Genomic DNA, 25,032 nt, shown 5'->3' on the forward strand with positions numbered 1-25,032 from the left:
CAAATTAAATATCACGATACCGTCATCGCCAACCATAAACAGGGTCAGCGATTTGAGAACTTAGTATCTTGGAGCCGACATTGTCGCGGCTGCGATGGCCGAGTGGTTAAGGCGTTGGACTTGAAATCCAATGGGGTTTCTCCGCGCAGGTTCGAGCCTTGCTCGCAGCGGGTTATCTCATTATGATAATTAACTACTTCAAATAATTTATTTTCTTCAATCTGCTCCCTCTTGGAGGATTTTGGAATTTTCAATGCCGGTTTTAAGGAAACTAAAGGATTGCCGAGGCAACTGGATCACTTACTTCAAGAAGGTTTGCTGACCGAATTCCAAAAGTTATCTGCAGATTGTCTGGAAGCTCCAGATAAGGAGGCCTCGACAGTCTCTGAGGTACCTTCCCATACACTCGCTGCTGTCCGGTAGCATCAGTCTGTGTAACCGTGGGAGAGAGAGAATGGAAAGTCACTGGAAGGCTTGTTTCTGTCAGCAGCAATGGTACAAGAGCAGCCATTCTAAAGTGAAAAGCAGAACACATTCCAGGAGACAGTCCAGGAGACAGACAAACGGAGTGGAGATCTGGAAGACTGACCAGAAAAAAAACAAGGAGGACACCAACTCATAATTCATCTCTCCCTCTCCCGAAGCAGAAGAATTGAACATTCTGAGTTTTGAGTTGCACCACTGAGGTTGTACAAGTCTCTCTCTGTAAAACTTGTATTATTATGTCAATAAAACGATTTGTTTGAAAAGTTTGAAGCTTCATTTCCCAAGGAATTTTCTGAATCGGGCTGCATTGGTTCCGAAGGCCGGCTCTGCTTTCCAGAGCTTGACTGTCGGGAGGTCTCGCAGGTCTAAATGTATCGACTGGTTTCAAAGCACCAACTCAGATTGGGGCGTATGGGACATGTGGCCCAGGAAGAGTGGTGGTAGCAGAGCACACTTAGCAGTTTAAGTGGCTGAAAGTGAATGTTAGATTAAGGAAATACCGCAGGAAAATTAAAATGAAATTGAAGGGGGAAAGTAAAGGAGAGCTATTGATTGTGGAAGGAAGAAAAGTCTGCGTTATGTTTCGGTTTGGAGCCGAAGTTGCTGCGGCCAGAATGCAGATTATTAATCACTATACGAGCACGGCACCACACATCAACAACTGGAGCTCTGCAAAGTATCGCATGGCACTGCTTAGGAAACATGGATTTTTGATGAAGAGTCCAAAATCAGCACCGCCAGAAATACAGAAGCGGTGAAATTCAACGGAGGCCTCGCAGCCACTGGAGCCTTCATCCAGAATGGGAACTGGTGCAGGCACAGTTACATTTAAAAGAATTGTAGCCTTTTCACACGAGAAGAAACTCACCCCTGGAGATTCTATAAAAATAGGCCCCGCTGGGAATCGAACCCAGGATCTCCTGTATTACTAGACAGACGCTTTGACCAGCTAAGCCACGGGACCGAATGCTGACACAATTTCTCGCCCCTACTCACTGATGTCTATCAGCTTCCGGTCACTGTCTTCTGGACTCTCAGGCCGTTTCTTATTTCTCCAGCTCTCTTGTCCATTCCGCCATATGTCCCATTGCTCTCTGTATCTCCCGCTTAATTTATCTCAGTGTCAATCTGTGAGGTGATTCTGAATGATTACCCTATGTTTGTGTCTTATCTATATATATAAATCGGTACTTCTGTCTGTCATTCTGTCTGTCATTCTGTCTGCCATTCTGTCATCGCCTGTGCGTCTGTTGGGCTATGCGCTCGAAAGTTACAGGGCGTACCTACGCGCGCGTTACCTCCAAAGAAAGCTTACGCTTCAGAGACGGTTTTAAGCGTATTTACTTTTCAGTCGGACGAAAAGTGTTCGCGCCTTATGCAAAAAACCTTCAGCAAAAAACCTTCAAAATTAAACTCATTATCTGCTAGCATTGATTGACTGACATCAAGGTTCCACCAATCCTGTTCCGTCACGATTGACCAATCCTACAGTACGGTCCCCTGATGGTTGGCCAATCGGTGTGTGTGTGGGCGGGACTATTCGTTTTCATCTCGGGGATGTGGCAGCCATTCTTTCACTAAGCTTCCAGCTCAAATGACTTCAGCTTCCAGCTATAACGACTTTCAAAGTTAGTATCTCTTTTAAAAGTAACATAAGATTTACCAAAAACGTTTTATAAGTACTTTCACTTTCATTTTTCAACCTTTTAAAAGGTAGACATACAGGGACACAGACAGGGCCCTAAGCCTGCCACTCGATTTAAAATGTTGCCCAGCACCAGATTCACAAAGGGACACAGACAGGGCCCCAAAGCCATAAGTAGTTTCACTTTCATTTTGCAAGCTTTTAAAAGGTAGACAGACAGGGACACACACAGGGCCCTAAAGCCTGCCACTCGATTTAAAATGTTGCCCAGCACCAGATTCACAAAGGGACACAGACAGGGCCCCAAAGCCTGGCACTCGATTTAAACCGCCTGCCCCAAAACAGCCCCGGCAACGCCGGGCTCCCCAGCTAGTATGAAATAAATGGGGGGATCAGACAACTCTTCCTCTGACACTGGGGAACAAATAAGCCAACAGTTATACCACGATATTGTTTACTGTGATGCAGCAAATACAATATTCCAGCTTAAAAGTTTCAGTTTCAATTCTGTGCAAAAGAAACTGTGACTCCAACGTGTTTCCAATAGCCTGCCTTTTAATCTGACGTCACAATCGCCACCATTGCACCTCAAGGTGATTCATAACTAATAAGCAGAGAAGTCAAGCACTGAAAGGGTATTTGTAGAAAGGGTTGTGAGACTGTGGAATGCACTGATCCAGCAAGCAGCAGATTTAAAACAAGGTTTAAAAACCGGCAGCCTGTGGGAGGAAGGGGGCAGAGAGGTAAGAGAGACACAGGAAAGATCAACTTGGAAACTATTGACCCCGAATCTACTTTAAATCCCCCCACTGTATTTAAACCCATTTAATGTCAGATTCACAAATTGATGCATGTGAGCAATATAGGACATTTATCGCTGTCTCTGGTCTAAAATAACTGCTTTATTATTTGATCCCACCCGCTGCGTTTAGGCTCTACCCTGAATATTTATCTCCGACCTAGAATCAGTTTGTAATCTGGAGACAAGGTTTCTGCAGCCGGCGGGCAGGGAGCAGAGGCTGTGGCTGATCTGTGTCATGTGGGAGCAGAACACAATGTTTCTGCTGTTTATTTTCATTACCCTGCAGAATATTCCATACTGTTCTCAACACCTTACATACCGTTAAATATCGGAAGTTTTCTTTTATTGTAATGATCGCTGCGATTCTTCTGGACTTGCTGAATTTGCAGCAAATTAAATATCACGATACCGTCATCGCCAACCATAAACAGGGTCAGCGATTTGAGAACTTAGTATCTTGGAGCCGACATTGTCGCGGCTGCGATGGCCGAGTGGTTAAGGCGTTGGACTTGAAATCCAATGGGGTTTCTCCGCGCAGGTTCGAGCCTTGCTCGCAGCGGGTTATCTCATTATGATAATTAACTACTTCAAATAATTTATTTTCTTCAATCTGCTCCCTCTTGGAGGATTTTGGAATTTTCAATGCCGGTTTTAAGGAAACTAAAGGATTGCCGAGGCAACTGGATCACTTACTTCAAGAAGGTTTGCTGACCGAATTCCAAAAGTTATCTGCAGATTGTCTGGAAGCTCCAGATAAGGAGGCCTCGACAGTCTCTGAGGTACCTTCCCATACACTCGCTGCTGTCCGGTAGCATCAGTCTGTGTAACCGTGGGAGAGAGAGAATGGAAAGTCACTGGAAGGCTTGTTTCTGTCAGCAGCAATGGTACAAGAGCAGCCATTCTAAAGTGAAAAGCAGAACACATTCCAGGAGACAGTCCAGGAGACAGACAAACGGAGTGGAGATCTGGAAGACTGACCAGAAAAAAAACAAGGAGGACACCAACTCATAATTCATCTCTCCCTCTCCCGAAGCAGAAGAATTGAACATTCTGAGTTTTGAGTTGCACCACTGAGGTTGTACAAGTCTCTCTCTGTAAAACTTGTATTATTATGTCAATAAAACGATTTGTTTGAAAAGTTTGAAGCTTCATTTCCCAAGGAATTTTCTGAATCGGGCTGCATTGGTTCCGAAGGCCGGCTCTGCTTTCCAGAGCTTGACTGTCGGGAGGTCTCGCAGGTCTAAATGTATCGACTGGTTTCAAAGCACCAACTCAGATTGGGGCGTATGGGACATGTGGCCCAGGAAGAGTGGTGGTAGCAGAGCACACTTAGCAGTTTAAGTGGCTGAAAGTGAATGTTAGATTAAGGAAATACCGCAGGAAAATTAAAATGAAATTGAAGGGGGAAAGTAAAGGAGAGCTATTGATTGTGGAAGGAAGAAAAGTCTGCGTTATGTTTCGGTTTGGAGCCGAAGTTGCTGCGGCCAGAATGCAGATTATTAATCACTATACGAGCACGGCACCACACATCAACAACTGGAGCTCTGCAAAGTATCGCATGGCACTGCTTAGGAAACATGGATTTTTGATGAAGAGTCCAAAATCAGCACCGCCAGAAATACAGAAGCGGTGAAATTCAACGGAGGCCTCGCAGCCACTGGAGCCTTCATCCAGAATGGGAACTGGTGCAGGCACAGTTACATTTAAAAGAATTGTAGCCTTTTCACACGAGAAGAAACTCACCCCTGGAGATTCTATAAAAATAGGCCCCGCTGGGAATCGAACCCAGGATCTCCTGTATTACTAGACAGACGCTTTGACCAGCTAAGCCACGGGACCGAATGCTGACACAATTTCTCGCCCCTACTCACTGATGTCTATCAGCTTCCGGTCACTGTCTTCTGGACTCTCAGGCCGTTTCTTATTTCTCCAGCTCTCTTGTCCATTCCGCCATATGTCCCATTGCTCTCTGTATCTCCCGCTTAATTTATCTCAGTGTCAATCTGTGAGGTGATTCTGAATGATTACCCTATGTTTGTGTCTTATCTATATATATAAATCGGTACTTCTGTCTGTCATTCTGTCTGTCATTCTGTCTGTCATTCTGTCATCGCCTGTGCGTCTGTTGGGCTATGCGCTCGAAAGTTACAGGGCGTACCTACGCGCGCGTTACCTCCAAAGAAAGCTTACGCTTCAGAGACGGTTTTAAGCGTATTTACTTTTCAGTCGGACGAAAAGTGTTCGCGCCTTATGCAAAAAACCTTCAGCAAAAAACCTTCAAAATTAAACTCATTATCTGCTAGCATTGATTGACTGACATCAAGGTTCCACCAATCCTGTTCCGTCACGATTGACCAATCCTACAGTACGGTCCCCTGATGGTTGGCCAATCGGTGTGTGTGTGGGCGGGACTATTCGTTTTCATCTCGGGGATGTGGCAGCCATTCTTTCACTAAGCTTCCAGCTCAAATGACTTCAGCTTCCAGCTATAACGACTTTCAAAGTTAGTATCTCTTTTAAAAGTAACATAAGATTTACCAAAAACGTTTTATAAGTACTTTCACTTTCATTTTTCAACCTTTTAAAAGGTAGACATACAGGGACACAGACAGGGCCCTAAGCCTGCCACTCGATTTAAAATGTTGCCCAGCACCAGATTCACAAAGGGACACAGACAGGGCCCCAAAGCCATAAGTAGTTTCACTTTCATTTTGCAAGCTTTTAAAAGGTAGACAGACAGGGACACACACAGGGCCCTAAAGCCTGCCACTCGATTTAAAATGTTGCCCAGCACCAGATTCACAAAGGGACACAGACAGGGCCCCAAAGCCTGGCACTCGATTTAAACCGCCTGCCCCAAAACAGCCCCGGCAACGCCGGGCTCCCCAGCTAGTATGAAATAAATGGGGGGATCAGACAACTCTTCCTCTGACACTGGGGAACAAATAAGCCAACAGTTATACCACGATATTGTTTACTGTGATGCAGCAAATACAATATTCCAGCTTAAAAGTTTCAGTTTCAATTCTGTGCAAAAGAAACTGTGACTCCAACGTGTTTCCAATAGCCTGCCTTTTAATCTGACGTCACAATCGCCACCATTGCACCTCAAGGTGATTCATAACTAATAAGCAGAGAAGTCAAGCACTGAAAGGGTATTTGTAGAAAGGGTTGTGAGACTGTGGAATGCACTGCTCCAGCAAGCAGCAGATTTAAAACAAGGTTTAAAAACCGGCAGCCTGTGGGAGGAAGGGGGCAGAGAGGTAAGAGAGACACAGGAAAGATCAACTTGGAAACTATTGACCCCGAATCTACTTTAAATCCCCCCACTGTATTTAAACCCATTTAATGTCAGATTCACAAATTGATGCATGTGAGCAATATAGGACATTTATCGCTGTCTCTGGTCTAAAATAACTGCTTTATTATTTGATCCCACCCGCTGCGTTTAGGCTCTACCCTGAATATTTATCTCCGACCTAGAATCAGTTTGTAATCTGGAGACAAGGTTTCTGCAGCCGGCGGGCAGGGAGCAGAGGCTGTGGCTGATCTGTGTCATGTGGGAGCAGAACACAATGTTTCTGCTGTTTATTTTCATTACCCTGCAGAATATTCCATACTGTTCTCAACACCTTACATACCGTTAAATATCGGAAGTTTTCTTTTATTGTAATGATCGCTGCGATTCTTCTGGACTTGCTGAATTTGCAGCAAATTAAATATCACGATACCGTCATCGCCAACCATAAACAGGGTCAGCGATTTGAGAACTTAGTATCTTGGAGCCGACATTGTCGCGGCTGCGATGGCCGAGTGGTTAAGGCGTTGGACTTGAAATCCAATGGGGTTTCTCCGCGCAGGTTCGAGCCTTGCTCGCAGCGGGTTATCTCATTATGATAATTAACTACTTCAAATAATTTATTTTCTTCAATCTGCTCCCTCTTGGAGGATTTTGGAATTTTCAATGCCGGTTTTAAGGAAACTAAAGGATTGCCGAGGCAACTGGATCACTTACTTCAAGAAGGTTTGCTGACCGAATTCCAAAAGTTATCTGCAGATTGTCTGGAAGCTCCAGATAAGGAGGCCTCGACAGTCTCTGAGGTACCTTCCCATACACTCGCTGCTGTCCGGTAGCATCAGTCTGTGTAACCGTGGGAGAGAGAGAATGGAAAGTCACTGGAAGGCTTGTTTCTGTCAGCAGCAATGGTACAAGAGCAGCCATTCTAAAGTGAAAAGCAGAACACATTCCAGGAGACAGTCCAGGAGACAGACAAACGGAGTGGAGATCTGGAAGACTGACCAGAAAAAAAACAAGGAGGACACCAACTCATAATTCATCTCTCCCTCTCCCGAAGCAGAAGAATTGAACATTCTGAGTTTTGAGTTGCACCACTGAGGTTGTACAAGTCTCTCTCTGTAAAACTTGTATTATTATGTCAATAAAACGATTTGTTTGAAAAGTTTGAAGCTTCATTTCCCAAGGAATTTTCTGAATCGGGCTGCATTGGTTCCGAAGGCCGGCTCTGCTTTCCAGAGCTTGACTGTCGGGAGGTCTCGCAGGTCTAAATGTATCGACTGGTTTCAAAGCACCAACTCAGATTGGGGCGTATGGGACATGTGGCCCAGGAAGAGTGGTGGTAGCAGAGCACACTTAGCAGTTTAAGTGGCTGAAAGTGAATGTTAGATTAAGGAAATACCGCAGGAAAATTAAAATGAAATTGAAGGGGGAAAGTAAAGGAGAGCTATTGATTGTGGAAGGAAGAAAAGTCTGCGTTATGTTTCGGTTTGGAGCCGAAGTTGCTGCGGCCAGAATGCAGATTATTAATCACTATACGAGCACGGCACCACACATCAACAACTGGAGCTCTGCAAAGTATCGCATGGCACTGCTTAGGAAACATGGATTTTTGATGAAGAGTCCAAAATCAGCACCGCCAGAAATACAGAAGCGGTGAAATTCAACGGAGGCCTCGCAGCCACTGGAGCCTTCATCCAGAATGGGAACTGGTGCAGGCACAGTTACATTTAAAAGAATTGTAGCCTTTTCACACGAGAAGAAACTCACCCCTGGAGATTCTATAAAAATAGGCCCCGCTGGGAATCGAACCCAGGATCTCCTGTATTACTAGACAGACGCTTTGACCAGCTAAGCCACGGGACCGAATGCTGACACAATTTCTCGCCCCTACTCACTGATGTCTATCAGCTTCCGGTCACTGTCTTCTGGACTCTCAGGCCGTTTCTTATTTCTCCAGCTCTCTTGTCCATTCCGCCATATGTCCCATTGCTCTCTGTATCTCCCGCTTAATTTATCTCAGTGTCAATCTGTGAGGTGATTCTGAATGATTACCCTATGTTTGTGTCTTATCTATATATATAAATCGGTACTTCTGTCTGTCATTCTGTCTGTCATTCTGTCTGTCATTCTGTCATCGCCTGTGCGTCTGTTGGGCTATGCGCTCGAAAGTTACAGGGCGTACCTACGCGCGCGTTACCTCCAAAGAAAGCTTACGCTTCAGAGACGGTTTTAAGCGTATTTACTTTTCAGTCGGACGAAAAGTGTTCGCGCCTTATGCAAAAAACCTTCAGCAAAAAACCTTCAAAATTAAACTCATTATCTGCTAGCATTGATTGACTGACATCAAGGTTCCACCAATCCTGTTCCGTCACGATTGACCAATCCTACAGTACGGTCCCCTGATGGTTGGCCAATCGGTGTGTGTGTGGGCGGGACTATTCGTTTTCATCTCGGGGATGTGGCAGCCATTCTTTCACTAAGCTTCCAGCTCAAATGACTTCAGCTTCCAGCTATAACGACTTTCAAAGTTAGTATCTCTTTTAAAAGTAACATAAGATTTACCAAAAACGTTTTATAAGTACTTTCACTTTCATTTTTCAACCTTTTAAAAGGTAGACATACAGGGACACAGACAGGGCCCTAAGCCTGCCACTCGATTTAAAATGTTGCCCAGCACCAGATTCACAAAGGGACACAGACAGGGCCCCAAAGCCATAAGTAGTTTCACTTTCATTTTGCAAGCTTTTAAAAGGTAGACAGACAGGGACACACACAGGGCCCTAAAGCCTGCCACTCGATTTAAAATGTTGCCCAGCACCAGATTCACAAAGGGACACAGACAGGGCCCCAAAGCCTGGCACTCGATTTAAACCGCCTGCCCCAAAACAGCCCCGGCAACGCCGGGCTCCCCAGCTAGTATGAAATAAATGGGGGGATCAGACAACTCTTCCTCTGACACTGGGGAACAAATAAGCCAACAGTTATACCACGATATTGTTTACTGTGATGCAGCAAATACAATATTCCAGCTTAAAAGTTTCAGTTTCAATTCTGTGCAAAAGAAACTGTGACTCCAACGTGTTTCCAATAGCCTGCCTTTTAATCTGACGTCACAATCGCCACCATTGCACCTCAAGGTGATTCATAACTAATAAGCAGAGAAGTCAAGCACTGAAAGGGTATTTGTAGAAAGGGTTGTGAGACTGTGGAATGCACTGCTCCAGCAAGCAGCAGATTTAAAACAAGGTTTAAAAACCGGCAGCCTGTGGGAGGAAGGGGGCAGAGAGGTAAGAGAGACACAGGAAAGATCAACTTGGAAACTATTGACCCCGAATCTACTTTAAATCCCCCCACTGTATTTAAACCCATTTAATGTCAGATTCACAAATTGATGCATGTGAGCAATATAGGACATTTATCGCTGTCTCTGGTCTAAAATAACTGCTTTATTATTTGATCCCACCCGCTGCGTTTAGGCTCTACCCTGAATATTTATCTCCGACCTAGAATCAGTTTGTAATCTGGAGACAAGGTTTCTGCAGCCGGCGGGCAGGGAGCAGAGGCTGTGGCTGATCTGTGTCATGTGGGAGCAGAACACAATGTTTCTGCTGTTTATTTTCATTACCCTGCAGAATATTCCATACTGTTCTCAACACCTTACATACCGTTAAATATCGGAAGTTTTCTTTTATTGTAATGATCGCTGCGATTCTTCTGGACTTGCTGAATTTGCAGCAAATTAAATATCACGATACCGTCATCGCCAACCATAAACAGGGTCAGCGATTTGAGAACTTAGTATCTTGGAGCCGACATTGTCGCGGCTGCGATGGCCGAGTGGTTAAGGCGTTGGACTTGAAATCCAATGGGGTTTCTCCGCGCAGGTTCGAGCCTTGCTCGCAGCGGGTTATCTCATTATGATAATTAACTACTTCAAATAATTTATTTTCTTCAATCTGCTCCCTCTTGGAGGATTTTGGAATTTTCAATGCCGGTTTTAAGGAAACTAAAGGATTGCCGAGGCAACTGGATCACTTACTTCAAGAAGGTTTGCTGACCGAATTCCAAAAGTTATCTGCAGATTGTCTGGAAGCTCCAGATAAGGAGGCCTCGACAGTCTCTGAGGTACCTTCCCATACACTCGCTGCTGTCCGGTAGCATCAGTCTGTGTAACCGTGGGAGAGAGAGAATGGAAAGTCACTGGAAGGCTTGTTTCTGTCAGCAGCAATGGTACAAGAGCAGCCATTCTAAAGTGAAAAGCAGAACACATTCCAGGAGACAGTCCAGGAGACAGACAAACGGAGTGGAGATCTGGAAGACTGACCAGAAAAAAAACAAGGAGGACACCAACTCATAATTCATCTCTCCCTCTCCCGAAGCAGAAGAATTGAACATTCTGAGTTTTGAGTTGCACCACTGAGGTTGTACAAGTCTCTCTCTGTAAAACTTGTATTATTATGTCAATAAAACGATTTGTTTGAAAAGTTTGAAGCTTCATTTCCCAAGGAATTTTCTGAATCGGGCTGCATTGGTTCCGAAGGCCGGCTCTGCTTTCCAGAGCTTGACTGTCGGGAGGTCTCGCAGGTCTAAATGTATCGACTGGTTTCAAAGCACCAACTCAGATTGGGGCGTATGGGACATGTGGCCCAGGAAGAGTGGTGGTAGCAGAGCACACTTAGCAGTTTAAGTGGCTGAAAGTGAATGTTAGATTAAGGAAATACCGCAGGAAAATTAAAATGAAATTGAAGGGGGAAAGTAAAGGAGAGCTATTGATTGTGGAAGGAAGAAAAGTCTGCGTTATGTTTCGGTTTGGAGCCGAAGTTGCTGCGGCCAGAATGCAGATTATTAATCACTATACGAGCACGGCACCACACATCAACAACTGGAGCTCTGCAAAGTATCGCATGGCACTGCTTAGGAAACATGGATTTTTGATGAAGAGTCCAAAATCAGCACCGCCAGAAATACAGAAGCGGTGAAATTCAACGGAGGCCTCGCAGCCACTGGAGCCTTCATCCAGAATGGGAACTGGTGCAGGCACAGTTACATTTAAAAGAATTGTAGCCTTTTCACACGAGAAGAAACTCACCCCTGGAGATTCTATAAAAATAGGCCCCGCTGGGAATCGAACCCAGGATCTCCTGTATTACTAGACAGACGCTTTGACCAGCTAAGCCACGGGACCGAATGCTGACACAATTTCTCGCCCCTACTCACTGATGTCTATCAGCTTCCGGTCACTGTCTTCTGGACTCTCAGGCCGTTTCTTATTTCTCCAGCTCTCTTGTCCATTCCGCCATATGTCCCATTGCTCTCTGTATCTCCCGCTTAATTTATCTCAGTGTCAATCTGTGAGGTGATTCTGAATGATTACCCTATGTTTGTGTCTTATCTATATATATAAATCGGTACTTCTGTCTGTCATTCTGTCTGTCATTCTGTCTGTCATTCTGTCATCGCCTGTGCGTCTGTTGGGCTATGCGCTCGAAAGTTACAGGGCGTACCTACGCGCGCGTTACCTCCAAAGAAAGCTTACGCTTCAGAGACGGTTTTAAGCGTATTTACTTTTCAGTCGGACGAAAAGTGTTCGCGCCTTATGCAAAAAACCTTCAGCAAAAAACCTTCAAAATTAAACTCATTATCTGCTAGCATTGATTGACTGACATCAAGGTTCCACCAATCCTGTTCCGTCACGATTGACCAATCCTACAGTACGGTCCCCTGATGGTTGGCCAATCGGTGTGTGTGTGGGCGGGACTATTCGTTTTCATCTCGGGGATGTGGCAGCCATTCTTTCACTAAGCTTCCAGCTCAAATGACTTCAGCTTCCAGCTATAACGACTTTCAAAGTTAGTATCTCTTTTAAAAGTAACATAAGATTTACCAAAAACGTTTTATAAGTACTTTCACTTTCATTTTTCAACCTTTTAAAAGGTAGACATACAGGGACACAGACAGGGCCCTAAGCCTGCCACTCGATTTAAAATGTTGCCCAGCACCAGATTCACAAAGGGACACAGACAGGGCCCCAAAGCCATAAGTAGTTTCACTTTCATTTTGCAAGCTTTTAAAAGGTAGACAGACAGGGACACACACAGGGCCCTAAAGCCTGCCACTCGATTTAAAATGTTGCCCAGCACCAGATTCACAAAGGGACACAGACAGGGCCCCAAAGCCTGGCACTCGATTTAAACCGCCTGCCCCAAAACAGCCCCGGCAACGCCGGGCTCCCCAGCTAGTATGAAATAAATGGGGGGATCAGACAACTCTTCCTCTGACACTGGGGAACAAATAAGCCAACAGTTATACCACGATATTGTTTACTGTGATGCAGCAAATACAATATTCCAGCTTAAAAGTTTCAGTTTCAATTCTGTGCAAAAGAAACTGTGACTCCAACGTGTTTCCAATAGCCTGCCTTTTAATCTGACGTCACAATCGCCACCATTGCACCTCAAGGTGATTCATAACTAATAAGCAGAGAAGTCAAGCACTGAAAGGGTATTTGTAGAAAGGGTTGTGAGACTGTGGAATGCACTGCTCCAGCAAGCAGCAGATTTAAAACAAGGTTTAAAAACCGGCAGCCTGTGGGAGGAAGGGGGCAGAGAGGTAAGAGAGACACAGGAAAGATCAACTTGGAAACTATTGACCCCGAATCTACTTTAAATCCCCCCACTGTATTTAAACCCATTTAATGTCAGATTCACAAATTGATGCATGTGAGCAATATAGGACATTTATCGCTGTCTCTGGTCTAAAATAACTGCTTTATTATTTGATCCCACCCGCTGCGTTTAGGCTCTACCCTGAATATTTATCTCCGACCTAGAATCAGTTTGTAATCTGGAGACAAGGTTTCTGCAGCCGGCGGGCAGGGAGCAGAGGCTGTGGCTGATCTGTGTCATGTGGGAGCAGAACACAATGTTTCTGCTGTTTATTTTCATTACCCTGCAGAATATTCCATACTGTTCTCAACACCTTACATACCGTTAAATATCGGAAGTTTTCTTTTATTGTAATGATCGCTGCGATTCTTCTGGACTTGCTGAATTTGCAGCAAATTAAATATCACGATACCGTCATCGCCAACCATAAACAGGGTCAGCGATTTGAGAACTTAGTATCTTGGAGCCGACATTGTCGCGGCTGCGATGGCCGAGTGGTTAAGGCGTTGGACTTGAAATCCAATGGGGTTTCTCCGCGCAGGTTCGAGCCTTGCTCGCAGCGGGTTATCTCATTATGATAATTAACTACTTCAAATAATTTATTTTCTTCAATCTGCTCCCTCTTGGAGGATTTTGGAATTTTCAATGCCGGTTTTAAGGAAACTAAAGGATTGCCGAGGCAACTGGATCACTTACTTCAAGAAGGTTTGCTGACCGAATTCCAAAAGTTATCTGCAGATTGTCTGGAAGCTCCAGATAAGGAGGCCTCGACAGTCTCTGAGGTACCTTCCCATACACTCGCTGCTGTCCGGTAGCATCAGTCTGTGTAACCGTGGGAGAGAGAGAATGGAAAGTCACTGGAAGGCTTGTTTCTGTCAGCAGCAATGGTACAAGAGCAGCCATTCTAAAGTGAAAAGCAGAACACATTCCAGGAGACAGTCCAGGAGACAGACAAACGGAGTGGAGATCTGGAAGACTGACCAGAAAAAAAACAAGGAGGACACCAACTCATAATTCATGTCTCCCTCTCCCGAAGCAGAAGAATTGAACATTCTGAGTTTTGAGTTGCACCACTGAGGTTGTACAAGTCTCTCTCTGTAAAACTTGTATTATTATGTCAATAAAACGATTTGTTTGAAAAGTTTGAAGCTTCATTTCCCAAGGAATTTTCTGAATCGGGCTGCATTGGTTCCGAAGGCCGGCTCTGCTTTCCAGAGCTTGACTGTCGGGAGGTCTCGCAGGTCTAAATGTATCGACTGGTTTCAAAGCACCAACTCAGATTGGGGCGTATGGGACATGTGGCCCAGGAAGAGTGGTGGTAGCAGAGCACACTTAGCAGTTTAAGTGGCTGAAAGTGAATGTTAGATTAAGGAAATACCGCAGGAAAATTAAAATGAAATTGAAGGGGGAAAGTAAAGGAGAGCTATTGATTGTGGAAGGAAGAAAAGTCTGCGTTATGTTTCGGTTTGGAGCCGAAGTTGCTGCGGCCAGAATGCAGATTATTAATCACTATACGAGCACGGCACCACACATCAACAACTGGAGCTCTGCAAAGTATCGCATGGCACTGCTTAGGAAACATGGATTTTTGATGAAGAGTCCAAAATCAGCACCGCCAGAAATACAGAAGCGGTGAAATTCAACGGAGGCCTCGCAGCCACTGGAGCCTTCATCCAGAATGGGAACTGGTGCAGGCACAGTTACATTTAAAAGAATTGTAGCCTTTTCACACGAGAAGAAACTCACCCCTGGAGATTCTATAAAAATAGGCCCCGCTGGGAATCGAACCCAGGATCTCCTGTATTACTAGACAGACGCTTTGACCAGCTAAGCCACGGGACCGAATGCTGACACAATTTCTCGCCCCTACTCACTGATGTCTATCAGCTTCCGGTCACTGTCTTCTGGACTCTCAGGCCGTTTCTTATTTCTCCAGCTCTCTTGTCCATTCCGCCATATGTCCCATTGCTCTCTGTATCTCCCGCTTAATTTATCTCAGTGTCAATCTGTGAGGTGATTCTGAATGATTACCCTATGTTTGTGTCTTATCTATATATATAAATCGGTACTTCTGTCTGTCATTCTGTCTGTCATTCTGTCTGTCATTCTGTCATCGCCTGTGCGTCTGTTGGGCTATGCGCTCGAAAGTTACAGGGCGTACCTACGCGCGCGTTACCTCCAAAGAAAGCTTACGCTTCAGAGACGGTTTTAAGCGTATTTACTTTTCAGTCGGACGAAAAGTGTTCGCGCCTTATGCAAAAAACCTTCAGCAAAAAACCTTCAAAATTAAACTCATTATCTGCTAGCATTGATTGACTGACATCAAGGTTCCACCAATCCTGTTCCGTCACGATTGACCAATCCTACAGTACGGTCCCCTGATGGTTGGCCAATCGGTGTGTGTGTGGGCGGGACTATTCGTTTTCATCTCGGGGATGTGGCAGCCATTCTTTCACTAAGCTTCCAGCTCAAATGACTTCAGCTTCCAGCTATAACGACTTTCAAAGTTAGTATCTCTTTTAAAAGTAACATAAGATTTACCAAAAACGTTTTATAAGTACTTTCACTTTCATTTTTCAACCTTTTAAAAGGTAGACATACAGGGACACAGACAGGGCCCTAAGCCTGCCACTCGATTTAAAATGTTGCCCAGCACCAGATTCACAAAGGGACACAGACAGGGCCCCAAAGCCATAAGTAGTTTCACTTTCATTTTGCAAGCTTTTAAAAGGTAGACAGACAGGGACACACACAGGGCCCTAAAGCCTGCCACTCGATTTAAAATGTTGCCCAGCACCAGATTCACAAAGGGACACAGACAGGGCCCCAAAGCCTGGCACTCGATTTAAACCGCCTGCCCCAAAACAGCCCCGGCAACGCCGGGCTCCCCAGCTAGTATGAAATAAATGGGGGGATCAGACAACTCTTCCTCTGACACTGGGGAACAAATAAGCCAACAGTTATACCACGATATTGTTTACTGTGATGCAGCAAATACAATATTCCAGCTTAAAAGTTTCAGTTTCAATTCTGTGCAAAAGAAACTGTGACTCCAACGTGTTTCCAATAGCCTGCCTTTTAATCTGACGTCACAATCGCCACCATTGCACCTCAAGGTGATTCATAACTAATAAGCAGAGAAGTCAAGCACTGAAAGGGTATTTGTAGAAAGGGTTGTGAGACTGTGGAATGCACTGCTCCAGCAAGCAGCAGATTTAAAACAAGGTTTAAAAACCGGCAGCCTGTGGGAGGAAGGGGGCAGAGAGGTAAGAGAGACACAGGAAAGATCAACTTGGAAACTATTGACCCCGAATCTACTTTAAATCCCCCCACTGTATTTAAACCCATTTAATGTCAGATTCACAAATTGATGCATGTGAGCAATATAGGACATTTATCGCTGTCTCTGGTCTAAAATAACTGCTTTATTATTTGATCCCACCCGCTGCGTTTAGGCTCTACCCTGAATATTTATCTCCGACCTAGAATCAGTTTGTAATCTGGAGACAAGGTTTCTGCAGCCGGCGGGCAGGGAGCAGAGGCTGTGGCTGATCTGTGTCATGTGGGAGCAGAACACAATGTTTCTGCTGTTTATTTTCATTACCCTGCAGAATATTCCATACTGTTCTCAACACCTTACATACCGTTAAATATCGGAAGTTTTCTTTTATTGTAATGATCGCTGCGATTCTTCTGGACTTGCTGAATTTGCAGCAAATTAAATATCACGATACCGTCATCGCCAACCATAAACAGGGTCAGCGATTTGAGAACTTAGTATCTTGGAGCCGACATTGTCGCGGCTGCGATGGCCGAGTGGTTAAGGCGTTGGACTTGAAATCCAATGGGGTTTCTCCGCGCAGGTTCGAGCCTTGCTCGCAGCGGGTTATCTCATTATGATAATTAACTACTTCAAATAATTTATTTTCTTCAATCTGCTCCCTCTTGGAGGATTTTGGAATTTTCAATGCCGGTTTTAAGGAAACTAAAGGATTGCCGAGGCAACTGGATCACTTACTTCAAGAAGGTTTGCTGACCGAATTCCAAAAGTTATCTGCAGATTGTCTGGAAGCTCCAGATAAGGAGGCCTCGACAGTCTCTGAGGTACCTTCCCATACACTCGCTGCTGTCCGGTAGCATCAGTCTGTGTAACCGTGGGAGAGAGAGAATGGAAAGTCACTGGAAGGCTTGTTTCTGTCAGCAGCAATGGTACAAGAGCAGCCATTCTAAAGTGAAAAGCAGAACACATTCCAGGAGACAGTCCAGGAGACAGACAAACGGAGTGGAGATCTGGAAGACTGACCAGAAAAAAAACAAGGAGGACACCAACTCATAATTCATCTCTCCCTCTCCCGAAGCAGAAGAATTGAACATTCTGAGTTTTGAGTTGCACCACTGAGGTTGTACAAGTCTCTCTCTGTAAAACTTGTATTATTATGTCAATAAAACGATTTGTTTGAAAAGTTTGAAGCTTCATTTCCCAAGGAATTTTCTGAATCGGGCTGCATTGGTTCCGAAGGCCGGCTCTGCTTTCCAGAGCTTGACTGTCGGGAGGTCTCGCAGGTCTAAATGTATCGACTGGTTTCAAAGCACCAACTCAGATTGGGGCGTATGGGACATGTGGCCCAGGAAGAGTGGTGGTAGCAGAGCACACTTAGCAGTTTAAGTGGCTGAAAGTGAATGTTAGATTAAGGAAATACCGCAGGAAAATTAAAATGAAATTGAAGGGGGAAAGTAAAGGAGAGCTATTGATTGTGGAAGGAAGAAAAGTCTGCGTTATGTTTCGGTTTGGAGCCGAAGTTGCTGCGGCCAGAATGCAGATTATTAATCACTATACGAGCACGGCACCACACATCAACAACTGGAGCTCTGCAAAGTATCGCATGGCACTGCTTAGGAAACATGGATTTTTGATGAAGAGTCCAAAATCAGCACCGCCAGAAATACAGAAGCGGTGAAATTCAACGGAGGCCTCGCAGCCACTGGAGCCTTCATCCAGAATGGGAACTGGTGCAGGCACAGTTACATTTAAAAGAATTGTAGCCTTTTCACACGAGAAGAAACTCACCCCTGGAGATTCTATAAAAATAGGCCCCGCTGGGAATCGAACCCAGGATCTCCTGTATTACTAGACAGACGCTTTGACCAGCTAAGCCACGGGACCGAATGCTGACACAATTTCTCGCCCCTACTCACTGATGTCTATCAGCTTCCGGTCACTGTCTTCTGGACTCTCAGGCCGTTTCTTATTTCTCCAGCTCTCTTGTCCATTCCGCCATATGTCCCATTGCTCTCTGTATCTCCCGCTTAATTTATCTCAGTGTCAATCTGTGAGGTGATTCTGAATGATTACCCTATGTTTGTGTCTTATCTATATATATAAATCGGTACTTCTGTCTGTCATTCTGTCTGTCATTCTGTCTGTCATTCTGTCATCGCCTGTGCGTCTGTTGGGCTATGCGCTCGAAAGTTACAGGGCGTACCTACGCGCGCGTTACCTCCAAAGAAAGCTTACGCTTCAGAGACGGTTTTAAGCGTATTTACTTTTCAGTCGGACGAAAAGTGTTCGCGCCTTATGCAAAAAACCTTCAGCAAAAAACCTTCAAAATTAAACTCATTATCTGCTAGCATTGATTGACTGACATCAAGGTTCCACCAATCCTGTTCCGTCACGATTGACCAATCCTACAGTACGGTCCCCTGATGGTTGGCCAATCGGTGTGTGTGTGGGCGGGACTATTCGTTTTCATCTCGGGGATGTGGCAGCCATTCTTTCACTAAGCTTCCAGCTCAAATGACTTCAGCTTCCAGCTATAACGACTTTCAAAGTTAGTATCTCTTTTAAAAGTAACATAAGATTTACCAAAAACGTTTTATAAGTACTTTCACTTTCATTTTTCAACCTTTTAAAAGGTAGACATACAGGGACACAGACAGGGCCCTAAGCCTGCCACTCGATTTAAAATGTTGCCCAGCACCAGATTCACAAAGGGACACAGACAGGGCCCCAAAGCCATAAGTAGTTTCACTTTCATTTTGCAAGCTTTTAAAAGGTAGACAGACAGGGACACACACAGGGCCCTAAAGCCTGCCACTCGATTTAAAATGTTGCCCAGCACCAGATTCACAAAGGGACACAGACAGGGCCCCAAAGCCTGGCACTCGATTTAAACCGCCTGCCCCAAAACAGCCCCGGCAACGCCGGGCTCCCCAGCTAGTATGAAATAAATGGGGGGATCAGACAACTCTTCCTCTGACACTGGGGAACAAATAAGCCAACAGTTATACCACGATATTGTTTACTGTGATGCAGCAAATACAATATTCCAGCTTAAAAGTTTCAGTTTCAATTCTGTGCAAAAGAAACTGTGACTCCAACGTGTTTCCAATAGCCTGCCTTTTAATCTGACGTCACAATCGCCACCATTGCACCTCAAGGTGATTCATAACTAATAAGCAGAGAAGTCAAGCACTGAAAGGGTATTTGTAGAAAGGGTTGTGAGACTGTGGAATGCACTGCTCCAGCAAGCAGCAGATTTAAAACAAGGTTTAAAAACCGGCAGCCTGTGGGAGGAAGGGGGCAGAGAGGTAAGAGAGACACAGGAAAGATCAACTTGGAAACTATTGACCCCGAATCTACTTTAAATCCCCCCACTGTATTTAAACCCATTTAATGTCAGATTCACAAATTGATGCATGTGAGCAATATAGGACATTTATCGCTGTCTCTGGTCTAAAATAACTGCTTTATTATTTGATCCCACCCGCTGCGTTTAGGCTCTACCCTGAATATTTATCTCCGACCTAGAATCAGTTTGTAATCTGGAGACAAGGTTTCTGCAGCCGGCGGGCAGGGAGCAGAGGCTGTGGCTGATCTGTGTCATGTGGGAGCAGAACACAATGTTTCTGCTGTTTATTTTCATTACCCTGCAGAATATTCCATACTGTTCTCAACACCTTACATACCGTTAAATATCGGAAGTTTTCTTTTATTGTAATGATCGCTGCGATTCTTCTGGACTTGCTGAATTTGCAGCAAATTAAATATCACGATACCGTCATCGCCAACCATAAACAGGGTCAGCGATTTGAGAACTTAGTATCTTGGAGCCGACATTGTCGCGGCTGCGATGGCCGAGTGGTTAAGGCGTTGGACTTGAAATCCAATGGGGTTTCTCCGCGCAGGTTCGAGCCTTGCTCGCAGCGGGTTATCTCATTATGATAATTAACTACTTCAAATAATTTATTTTCTTCAATCTGCTCCCTCTTGGAGGATTTTGGAATTTTCAATGCCGGTTTTAAGGAAACTAAAGGATTGCCGAGGCAACTGGATCACTTACTTCAAGAAGGTTTGCTGACCGAATTCCAAAAGTTATCTGCAGATTGTCTGGAAGCTCCAGATAAGGAGGCCTCGACAGTCTCTGAGGTACCTTCCCATACACTCGCTGCTGTCCGGTAGCATCAGTCTGTGTAACCGTGGGAGAGAGAGAATGGAAAGTCACTGGAAGGCTTGTTTCTGTCAGCAGCAATGGTACAAGAGCAGCCATTCTAAAGTGAAAAGCAGAACACATTCCAGGAGACAGTCCAGGAGACAGACAAACGGAGTGGAGATCTGGAAGACTGACCAGAAAAAAAACAAGGAGGACACCAACTCATAATTCATCTCTCCCTCTCCCGAAGCAGAAGAATTGAACATTCTGAGTTTTGAGTTGCACCACTGAGGTTGTACAAGTCTCTCTCTGTAAAACTTGTATTATTATGTCAATAAAACGATTTGTTTGAAAAGTTTGAAGCTTCATTTCCCAAGGAATTTTCTGAATCGGGCTGCATTGGTTCCGAAGGCCGGCTCTGCTTTCCAGAGCTTGACTGTCGGGAGGTCTCGCAGGTCTAAATGTATCGACTGGTTTCAAAGCACCAACTCAGATTGGGGCGTATGGGACATGTGGCCCAGGAAGAGTGGTGGTAGCAGAGCACACTTAGCAGTTTAAGTGGCTGAAAGTGAATGTTAGATTAAGGAAATACCGCAGGAAAATTATAATGAAATTGAAGGGGGAAAGTAAAGGAGAGCTATTGATTGTGGAAGGAAGAAAAGTCTGCGTTATGTTTCGGTTTGGAGCCGAAGTTGCTGCGGCCAGAATGCAGATTATTAATCACTATACGAGCACGGCACCACACATCAACAACTGGAGCTCTGCAAAGTATCGCATGGCACTGCTTAGGAAACATGGATTTTTGATGAAGAGTCCAAAATCAGCACCGCCAGAAATACAGAAGCGGTGAAATTCAACGGAGGCCTCGCAGCCACTGGAGCCTTCATCCAGAATGGGAACTGGTGCAGGCACAGTTACATTTAAAAGAATTGTAGCCTTTTCACACGAGAAGAAACTCACCCCTGGAGATTCTATAAAAATAGGCCCCGCTGGGAATCGAACCCAGGATCTCCTGTATTACTAGACAGACGCTTTGACCAGCTAAGCCACGGGACCGAATGCTGACACAATTTCTCGCCCCTACTCACTGATGTCTATCAGCTTCCGGTCACTGTCTTCTGGACTCTCAGGCCGTTTCTTATTTCTCCAGCTCTCTTGTCCATTCCGCCATATGTCCCATTGCTCTCTGTATCTCCCGCTTAATTTATCTCAGTGTCAATCTGTGAGGTGATTCTGAATGATTACCCTATGTTTGTGTCTTATCTATATATATAAATCGGTACTTCTGTCTGTCATTCTGTCTGTCATTCTGTCTGTCATTCTGTCATCGCCTGTGCGTCTGTTGGGCTATGCGCTCGAAAGTTACAGGGCGTACCTACGCGCGCGTTACCTCCAAAGAAAGCTTACGCTTCAGAGACGGTTTTAAGCGTATTTACTTTTCAGTCGGACGAAAAGTGTTCGCGCCTTATGCAAAAAACCTTCAGCAAAAAACCTTCAAAATTAAACTCATTATCTGCTAGCATTGATTGACTGACATCAAGGTTCCACCAATCCTGTTCCGTCACGATTGACCAATCCTACAGTACGGTCCCCTGATGGTTGGCCAATCGGTGTGTGTGTGGGCGGGACTATTCGTTTTCATCTCGGGGATGTGGCAGCCATTCTTTCACTAAGCTTCCAGCTCAAATGACTTCAGCTTCCAGCTATAACGACTTTGAAAGTTAGTATCTCTTTTAAAAGTAACATAAGATTTACCAAAAACGTTTTATAAGTACTTTCACTTTCATTTTTCAACCTTTTAAAAGGTAGACATACAGGGACACAGACAGGGCCCTAAGCCTGCCACTCGATTTAAAATGTTGCCCAGCACCAGATTCACAAAGGGACACAGACAGGGCCCCAAAGCCATAAGTAGTTTCACTTTCATTTTGCAAGCTTTTAAAAGGTAGACAGACAGCGACACACACAGGGCCCTAAAGCCTGCCACTCGATTTAAAATGTTGCCCAGCACCAGATTCACAAAGGGACACAGACAGGGCCCCAAAGCCTGGCACTCGATTTAAACCGCCTGCCCCAAAACAGCCCCGGCAACGCCGGGCTCCCCAGCTAGTATGAAATAAATGGGGGGATCAGACAACTCTTCCTCTGACACTGGGGAACAAATAAGCCAACAGTTATACCACGATATTGTTTACTGTGATGCAGCAAATACAATATTCCAGCTTAAAAGTTTCAGTTTCAATTCTGTGCAAAAGAAACTGTGACTCCAACGTGTTTCCAATAGCCTGCCTTTTAATCTGACGTCACAATCGCCACCATTGCACCTCAAGGTGATTCATAACTAATAAGCAGAGAAGTCAAGCACTGAAAGGGTATTTGTAGAAAGGGTTGTGAGACTGTGGAATGCACTGGTCCAGCAAGCAGCAGATTTAAAACAAGGTTTAAAAACCGGCAGCCTGTGGGAGGAAGGGGGCAGAGAGGTAAGAGAGACACAGGAAAGATCAACTTGGAAACTATTGACCCCGAATCTACTTTAAATCCCCCCACTGTATTTAAACCCATTTAATGTCAGATTCACAAATTGATGCATGTGAGCAATATAGGTCATTTATCGCTGTCTCTGGTCTAAAATAACTGCTTTATTATTTGATCCCACCCGCTGCGTTTAGGCTCTACCCTGAATATTTATCTCCGACCTAGAATCAGTTTGTAATCTGGAGACAAGGTTTCTGCAGCCGGCGGGCAAGGAGCAGAGGCTGTGGCTGATCTGTGTCATGTGGGAGCAGAACACAATGTTTCTGCTGTTTATTTTCATTACCCTGCAGAATATTCCATACTGTTCTCAACATCTTACATACCGTTAAATATCGGAAGTTTTCTTTTATTGTAATGATCGCTGCGATTCTTCTGGACTTGCTGAATTTGCAGCAAATTAAATATCACGAAACCGTCATCGCCAACAATAAACAGGGTCAGCGATTTGAGAACTTAGTATCTTGGAGCCGACATTTTCGCGGCTGCGATGGCCGAGTGGTTAAGGCGTTGGACTTGAAATCCAATGGGGTTTCTCCGCGTAGGTTCGAGCCCTGCTCGCAGCGGGCTATCTCATTATGATAATTAACTACTTCAAATAATTTATTTTCTTCAATCTGCTCCCTCTTGGAGGATTTTGGAATTTTCAATGCCGGTTTTAAGGAAACTAAAGGATTGCCGAGACAACTGGATCACTTACTTCAAGAAGGTTTGCTGACCGAATTCCAAAAGTTATCTGCAGATTGTCTGGAAGCTCCAGATAAGGAGGCCTCGACAGTCTCTGAGGTACCTTCCCATACACTCGCTGCTGTCCGGTAGCATCAGTCTGTGTAACCGTGGGAGAGAGAGAATGGAAAGTCACTGGAAGGCTTGTTTCTGTCAGCAGCAATGGTACAAGAGCAGCCATTCTAAAGTGAAAAGCAGAACACATTCCAGGAGACAGTCCAGGAGACAGACAAACGGAGTGGAGATCTGGAAGACTGACCAGAAAAAAAACAAGGAGGACACCAACTCATAATTCATCTCTCCCTCTCCCGAAGCAGAAGAATTGAACATTCTGAGTTTTGAGTTGCACCACTGAGGTTGTACAAGTCTCTCTCTGTAAAACTTGTATTATTATGTCAATAAAACGATTTGTTTGAAAAGTTTGAAGCTTCATTTCCCAAGGAATTTTCTGAATCGGGCTGCATTGGTTCCGAAGGCCGGCTCTGCTTTCGCAGAGCTTGACTGTCGGGAGGTCTCGCAGGTCTAAATGTATCGACTGGTTTCAAAGCACCAACTCAGATTGGGGCGTATGGGACATGTGGCCCAGGAAGAGTGGTGGTAGCAGAGCACACTTAGCAGTTTAAGTGGCTGAAAGTGAATGTTAGATTAAGGAAATACCGCAGGAAAATTATAATGAAATTGAAGGGGGAAAGTAAAGGAGAGCTATTGATTGTGGAAGGAAGAAAAGTCTGCGTTATGTTTCGGTTTGGAGCCGAAGTTGCTGCGGCCAGAATGCAGATTATTAATCACTATACGAGCACGGCACCACACATCAACAACTGGAGCTCTGCAAAGTATCGCATGGCACTGCTTAGGAAACATGGATTTTTGATGAAGAGTCCAAAATCAGCACCGCCAGAAATACAGAAGCGGTGAAATTCAACGGAGGCCTCGCAGCCACTGGAGCCTTCATCCAGAATGGGAACTGGTGCAGGCACAGTTACATTTAAAAGAATTGTAGCCTTTTCACACGAGAAGAAACTCACCCCTGGAGATTCTATAAAAATAGGCCCCGCTGGGAATCGAACCCAGGATCTCCTGTATTACTAGACAGACGCTTTGACCAGCTAAGCCACGGGACCGAATGCTGACACAATTTCTCGCCCCTACTCACTGATGTCTATCAGCTTCCGGTCACTGTCTTCTGGACTCTCAGGCCGTTTCTTATTTCTCCAGCTCTCTTGTCCATTCCGCCATATGTCCCATTGCTCTCTGTATCTCCCGCTTAATTTATCTCAGTGTCAATCTGTGAGGTGATTCTGAATGATTACCCTATGTTTGTGTCTTATCTATATATATAAATCGGTACTTCTGTCTGTCATTCTGTCTGTCATTCTGTCTGTCATTCTGTCATCGCCTGTGCGTCTGTCGGGCTATGCGCTCGAAAGTTACAGGGCGTACCTACGCGC

General features: G+C 44.9%; 16 non-coding genes across 16 annotated transcripts; 8 read left to right on the top strand and 8 right to left on the bottom strand.

Moving 5' to 3' along the window:
* Window positions 1–88: 88 nt before the first annotated feature.
* On the top strand, window positions 89–170 carry trnas-uga (transfer RNA serine (anticodon UGA)). Its single transcript has one exon. It is a non-coding gene; the product is annotated as a tRNA-Ser (tRNA).
* A 1,205-nt stretch (window positions 171–1,375) lies between these two features.
* On the bottom strand, window positions 1,376–1,450 carry trnat-agu (transfer RNA threonine (anticodon AGU)). Its single transcript has one exon. It is a non-coding gene; the product is annotated as a tRNA-Thr (tRNA).
* Window positions 1,451–3,410: 1,960 nt separating this feature from the next.
* On the top strand, window positions 3,411–3,492 carry trnas-uga (transfer RNA serine (anticodon UGA)). Its single transcript has one exon. It is a non-coding gene; the product is annotated as a tRNA-Ser (tRNA).
* A 1,205-nt stretch (window positions 3,493–4,697) lies between these two features.
* Window positions 4,698–4,772, bottom strand: trnat-agu (transfer RNA threonine (anticodon AGU)). Its single transcript has one exon. It is a non-coding gene; the product is annotated as a tRNA-Thr (tRNA).
* Window positions 4,773–6,732: 1,960 nt separating this feature from the next.
* trnas-uga (transfer RNA serine (anticodon UGA)) lies at window positions 6,733–6,814 on the top strand. Its single transcript has one exon. It is a non-coding gene; the product is annotated as a tRNA-Ser (tRNA).
* Window positions 6,815–8,019: 1,205 nt separating this feature from the next.
* On the bottom strand, window positions 8,020–8,094 carry trnat-agu (transfer RNA threonine (anticodon AGU)). Its single transcript has one exon. It is a non-coding gene; the product is annotated as a tRNA-Thr (tRNA).
* Window positions 8,095–10,054: 1,960 nt separating this feature from the next.
* trnas-uga (transfer RNA serine (anticodon UGA)) lies at window positions 10,055–10,136 on the top strand. The gene has a single exon. It is a non-coding gene; the product is annotated as a tRNA-Ser (tRNA).
* A 1,205-nt stretch (window positions 10,137–11,341) lies between these two features.
* On the bottom strand, window positions 11,342–11,416 carry trnat-agu (transfer RNA threonine (anticodon AGU)). Its single transcript has one exon. It is a non-coding gene; the product is annotated as a tRNA-Thr (tRNA).
* A 1,960-nt stretch (window positions 11,417–13,376) lies between these two features.
* Window positions 13,377–13,458, top strand: trnas-uga (transfer RNA serine (anticodon UGA)). The gene has a single exon. It is a non-coding gene; the product is annotated as a tRNA-Ser (tRNA).
* Window positions 13,459–14,663: 1,205 nt separating this feature from the next.
* Window positions 14,664–14,738, bottom strand: trnat-agu (transfer RNA threonine (anticodon AGU)). The gene has a single exon. It is a non-coding gene; the product is annotated as a tRNA-Thr (tRNA).
* A 1,960-nt stretch (window positions 14,739–16,698) lies between these two features.
* trnas-uga (transfer RNA serine (anticodon UGA)) lies at window positions 16,699–16,780 on the top strand. The gene has a single exon. It is a non-coding gene; the product is annotated as a tRNA-Ser (tRNA).
* A 1,205-nt stretch (window positions 16,781–17,985) lies between these two features.
* On the bottom strand, window positions 17,986–18,060 carry trnat-agu (transfer RNA threonine (anticodon AGU)). The gene has a single exon. It is a non-coding gene; the product is annotated as a tRNA-Thr (tRNA).
* A 1,960-nt stretch (window positions 18,061–20,020) lies between these two features.
* trnas-uga (transfer RNA serine (anticodon UGA)) lies at window positions 20,021–20,102 on the top strand. The gene has a single exon. It is a non-coding gene; the product is annotated as a tRNA-Ser (tRNA).
* Window positions 20,103–21,307: 1,205 nt separating this feature from the next.
* On the bottom strand, window positions 21,308–21,382 carry trnat-agu (transfer RNA threonine (anticodon AGU)). The gene has a single exon. It is a non-coding gene; the product is annotated as a tRNA-Thr (tRNA).
* A 1,960-nt stretch (window positions 21,383–23,342) lies between these two features.
* trnas-uga (transfer RNA serine (anticodon UGA)) lies at window positions 23,343–23,424 on the top strand. Its single transcript has one exon. It is a non-coding gene; the product is annotated as a tRNA-Ser (tRNA).
* Window positions 23,425–24,630: 1,206 nt separating this feature from the next.
* trnat-agu (transfer RNA threonine (anticodon AGU)) lies at window positions 24,631–24,705 on the bottom strand. The gene has a single exon. It is a non-coding gene; the product is annotated as a tRNA-Thr (tRNA).
* Window positions 24,706–25,032: the final 327 nt, after the last annotated feature.

Source organism: Somniosus microcephalus, unplaced genomic scaffold, assembly GCF_052327205.1.
Source record: "Somniosus microcephalus isolate GS21.2 unplaced genomic scaffold, FLI_Smic_1.0 unresolved_chr1, whole genome shotgun sequence".
NCBI lineage: Eukaryota > Metazoa > Chordata > Chondrichthyes > Squaliformes > Somniosidae > Somniosus > Somniosus microcephalus.